This window comes from Montipora capricornis, chromosome 8, assembly GCF_036669925.1.
Source record: "Montipora capricornis isolate CH-2021 chromosome 8, ASM3666992v2, whole genome shotgun sequence".
Classification (NCBI taxonomy): Eukaryota; Metazoa; Cnidaria; class Anthozoa; order Scleractinia; family Acroporidae; genus Montipora; species Montipora capricornis.
Window position 1 is genome coordinate 34593427 of NC_090890.1, and position 5000 is coordinate 34598426.

At 40.1% G+C, this 5000-nt stretch overlaps 1 protein-coding gene and 1 long non-coding RNA gene across 10 annotated transcripts in view; one reads left to right on the forward strand and one right to left on the reverse strand.

The window, feature by feature from the left end:
- LOC138059492 (uncharacterized) overlaps positions 1-3826 on the forward strand; it is a 4278-nt gene extending 452 nt beyond the window's left edge. The window contains exon 2 of the long non-coding RNA XR_011134213.1: positions 120-3826. This is a non-coding gene — a long non-coding RNA (uncharacterized lncRNA). The remainder of the gene's footprint in view (positions 1-119) is intronic.
- LOC138059490 (uncharacterized) overlaps positions 1-5000 on the reverse strand; it is a 22069-nt gene that overhangs the window by 8250 nt on the left and 8819 nt on the right. For 2 of the 9 annotated variants that reach the window (XM_068905125.1, XM_068905131.1), the window contains exon 6: positions 3043-5000. This exon is cut by the window's right edge and continues 1936 nt beyond it. The exons of 6 other annotated variants lie outside the window; for them this stretch is intronic. The gene's annotated coding sequence lies outside the window, so the exon portion shown is untranslated. Of the gene's footprint in view, positions 181-3042 lie in introns of those variants that run through there. One more of the 9 variants, XM_068905123.1, reaches the window with a different exon arrangement.

The following is a 5000-nucleotide window of genomic DNA, read 5'->3' on the forward strand; positions in this document are numbered from 1 at the left end:
CCTTTACGGATATCACGCAACACTCAACTCATTGGGGAAGCATTGCGTGACTTCCCAACTAAGGAGTTTCTGCTGGCGTGGAAACTGGGAGCAGTGACTGGTTTTTTTTTTTTTAACAGCTGCAAATTTTTGAAGAAAGCATACTGGAAATGTGCGTGAAAGTGTTTAAAAGGCGAAGAAAGGTGTGCATATCTTTAGCATGTGTCTCAGGCGTTATTATTTTATAAACAAATGGATAATTTCAAAACAATGGCATGTCCCTTCATTCTTTGAATTTAAACTTCTGTTCTCAAATTTCTGGCTTCTTCTCAGCAAAAGAGTATCCTTTTGAGAAATGCTGAGCGTAGTTGAGCAAATGTCAATTTAAATTTCTTGTCGTGCTTGAGAATAGACTGGAAAAAGTCTCTTATTTTTGAATGACACCGTTGAGCGCGCGATTGCGTGACACGCCCCGTTTTCACCACTAATTTGCATAAAATAACAATTTCACTCGTCGTGCTTGGCTCTGAGGAAATAAGGACGACTGCTCGTGGTCTAGCTTGGGAACTGATTTTCTCTTCACTTAACGGTTGAAGAAGTTGAAGAACAATTTGAGTCGGTGGTCAAAGACTGAACATATACGGTTGAATGATGATCAATGACGACCCAATGGAAAAGTACTCGACTCGAAGGCTGTGACTGGAAGATTCCCTTCCACGACGTGTACGTGACGTTATTTCGGGTATCAATACCCCGGATAATAGACATGACCTACCACAATCGACTGCGCATGCTTCCGATCTTACTTTTTTTGGCTAATGTCAAGAATAGTATGCTGCCTCGCTAACGCTTGTCAGCAAAAATAGCCTACGTAGCAAGCGTTCTTTTCGATGTCTTGACCTCTTTTTTGCTCGGTAGAAACATCGAAAAGCCCACACCTGGGTCTACTCCACGGAAACGCTTTCTACGCAAGCTATCCAAGAAATCTCTGCATCGGTGACTAGTTCACACGCATGATCGCCAGGAGAGTTTTTTTGTTCGTCAAAATACGTCAGAGCAAACCTCTCAAGTTATCGAGAATGCCAAGGTTTTGGTTTCGGGGTCAATTCCTTGATAACTTCGAAATTTTTTTGTGTACATTTTATTTAACGCCATTTCACAGATGCTGTTAATTTACAGTATTTCGTTTATGATATATTTTTTATTTACACGCAAACCGGGTAATTAAAATCCTGGCTGCCAGAGGTTTGTCTTTCCGTCGCTCTAAGAGAGAAAAAACCCTCTGGCATCCAGGGTAGGTACTTAACTGATAATACAGATGCATTCTGCTCTCCGTATTGCCCGTGAAACCTTAGCAAGTATTTACGGTCGGGATTCCTTAAATTAAACGACTGCATTGGAGGCCGTCGTCTTCCAGTTTCTCCGTTAACCGTCGTCCGACCGACCCAAATTTTTGAGTTTTCAAAATGTTCAAATGTTTTGAACTTGTAATCTGGCATATAACATTGGTTTTGCACTTGTAGATTTTCATTTTCAACCTCAACCCCTGAGTGAACGAGACACTCTTCGTTCCACGGGAGAGGCTTTCTGTCCGACGTGGGAGGAAAATATGTTAACAGCAGCTCTCTACTCGCACTCGACTCTTTCTGCAGCTTGAAACTAGTACTAGTAAGAGGTATTTTATAGGTTGCTTTTGATTTTCCTTTTGTTTTTGCATTCGTTTGTTTGTTTGTTTACACCGACCAATCGGCCTCATGCGGGATATACGCCTTGGGCGGGTCCCTTTACTGATACGTCAAAAACTTAAAAAAAATGGATGAAATTCCGTGTAACACCTCAATTACCCTGTGAGCAGTTGGTTTCTCCTACGATTCCCGAGAGAGAAACCACTGCGAGCAACCGTTTGATTTTCCATCGAGCATGTGCGAAGTACGTGACACCCCAAAGTGATGTATTTGACATCAGTTCGTCTTATTTCGCGGGAAATTACTACACAGCAGGTTCGTCCAAACGCAGCAATTACGTAGCTGAAGGAACGCGCAAGCGCCAAAACAAGTTTACTAACTCGTTTTACCGGTTCAAATTTAATTTATTCGTCCTTGGCGCTGGACGGCGGCTCACTCAAAGAAACTAACGGCTGAACGCAGTGGTGTCTCTCTCGGGGAGCGTAGGAGAAACCAACTGCTCGCAGGGTACACCTCAATGGGTGACACGCCACAAATTTTGGATGTGGGTGGCGTCTCATCGAATAAGCACTGTAAATTTATATAAGTGCCAGAGTGCTAACCTCCACTAATGCTGATCATTATTTCTCGCGTTATAGTTACCCCGAGATATGCCCCTCCTATTCGAGTACGATTTTCTCTTGGAACTTACTATGGTCCCAAGAGAAACTGAAAACAAGGCTTATGTACAATTTTGGAAGTTGAAACAAGTATTCTGGTATTTTTGATATTGGCTAATAAACAATCAATATTAAAATGGAACTTTGAATTGGAGTGGAGAAAATAAAATAAATTTTGAAACGAAAAAGTAATTAAAAAATACAACTACAAATGAAAGAGATAAAGTTCTGCCTGTGACTAAACGAGGAATGTGATGCTCCGAGAAACGTGCATCATATGAATGGTTTCTTTGTCTTTCGCTTTTTTAAAGTTGGTACAAGATTTAGTTTTCCAAAGAAAATCTAATCCCTTGTATGATCAACGAACGGTGGTGCATTCATCTGGCGGAAGTTAATTTCGTCGCAAGTCTGAGCAGCTTTGCATTTAAGAAGAATCAACAGACCCACGCACAAAGGTTTCATCGCTTCATTTAGCACTCAAGATTTATAACACTTACTAACTTGACAGTTATCGCGAATGGAGCTAAGTGCCGATGTGACACGACTGGGATGCGGAATTAGGCTCTAAAAGAAGAGATGAAAAACGCCCCTCACTATCCAGTAAACAGATCCACAATAGGAGCGGTCTTCAAGTTAGTACTTTGTGCAAAATCCGTGCCAGGGATTAATTGCCCTCCTCTAAGCTCTTGGTATAAAGAAATGAGCCCTGTTTACACAACAGCTAAGTGATAACATCGTCGAACATGGATGCTTGCCGTAAATTAAGTTTACCAGAAGGGAGCTTAAGATTGGTTCGGAAGCGTACACTCACGGATATTCATGAACACTCTGAAGAACTAGACAAGGGGGAGAGCGAAGAAAGCAGAAGGAATAACACGGATCCCGATAATCAGACCGAATCTCCAGTGGACACCAAGGAATCAAATCTCCCGCAAATGCATCAAGTCATATTGGACGGCAACGTGGAATTGTTAAAAGAACTTATAAAGAGTGGTGCCGACATAAATGTTTTGGACTCTACTGGCTGGCCTCCAATGCACACAGCAATAAGAGCGGGAAGGACAGAATGCGCCGCTTTGCTTATCAAAGAAGGCGCTGGCGATTTTTACTTCAATAAACAGAAACAGGAATATCTTAAAAGGCAACAACGTTGCCAAAAAGTTGGCGTAGGACGAAAATTATCGTATTGGATGTGAGAATCTGTGGTGAAACAAAATGCTAGAAATAATCATTTAGACAAGAGCAAGACTGCTCTATCAAAGAACTGACGAGTTTGGTTTGCCGGACATATGTGTGCAAAATATTTAAGTTATGGAAATGGCCACAATATCAAAAAGGCGACTAGCAAAGTTATAACTTATTTCAGCCAGAGTCGCCAAACATATCTCATTGTTCGAACTTACCGATCAATAGCTTTGAAAAATACGAAGTCGTAAACAACGGTGAACTTATTGAATTTGGAATGAGTTCTCAAAGGTGTTCAAATAAATTACTGAAAACTGAGTTCCTTTCTTGTGGTTTCAAAATTCTTTCAGTCCTCGACTGTTTGAGAAGTTAAGTACGATTTTACAGTATATCATTTATTATCGTTAAAAATCCGATGTAAACCGATGTCCACTGACTAAAAACTGATCACTTAGTTTCAGCTGTATGAGACAAACGTTTCGTATGGGAAAGAAATAAGACGAAAAATCGTGATACTCATTAGTTGCAAAAGATCCGTCTTTAGCAAAAGAATCTTGTTTGCAACACAGAATTAAGTTAGATCCATAGTGTAAAGTTTTAAATAACCTTAGAATCTTACAATCAACCCTAAATAGGTAACGCGGTATAAAAATCAAAAGAAATAACAACACAGTTTCGCCAAGACTACTGGATATACGGCGCCATTGTACTAAAGGTACACAAACTGGTCAAGGTTAAGCTTTGGAAATCTCTGACAAGCCGAGTCAGCCCCAACTCTTGTATTTTTATATGAGATTATAAAGGTTTGTTTAATTCCTGCTCTTGACATGCATTTGACACCCAAATTCAAAATGGAAAAAAGTAAAGAAAGATTTGGCGCTCTTTCTGCTGTTTCTGTTGTTTTTGCTTTCGCAAATCGCTTATAATCAAGGCTCAGAACGTTTCGGTCCAACATGAGATGGAAACAGGTCACGCTAGCTCTAGCTGCTTTTAATACATTCTTGAAACCCAACTTCCATGCATCAACAGTATTCAAAAAGGCATGGTTGTCAAACATTTTTACAATGCTCTTAAGAAGGCGACAAACAAAAGGTGTTTATTTACATTCCTTGTTGCTCATAGTGAAATATCAGGGAAATTTTTATGGTCTGATCGTCTTTGGTCAACAATAGCTGCTTATAAAGTACACGTTGTCACGAACACATCTGATCGACGACAAATTTAGCCAGTAAATGATGAAACACGTTTAGTAAAGGGTACTCTAAGAGTTACATCAAAGTTTTAATTCGATGGTTAGCATTACAACCTTCCGCTCACCGTGCAAGTAATCCTTCATGATTAGAATACTTTGCATAACAAAGATGTAAGGTTGCAAAACGAGTTATTGTCTTTCCAAACTGACTTTGTTAATCCCATCGAATTACTCATGCTTGCTTTGTTGCAAAGAAGTAAAAATAGACAGTTGGGAATACCTTTCCCTGTCTTCTCATTA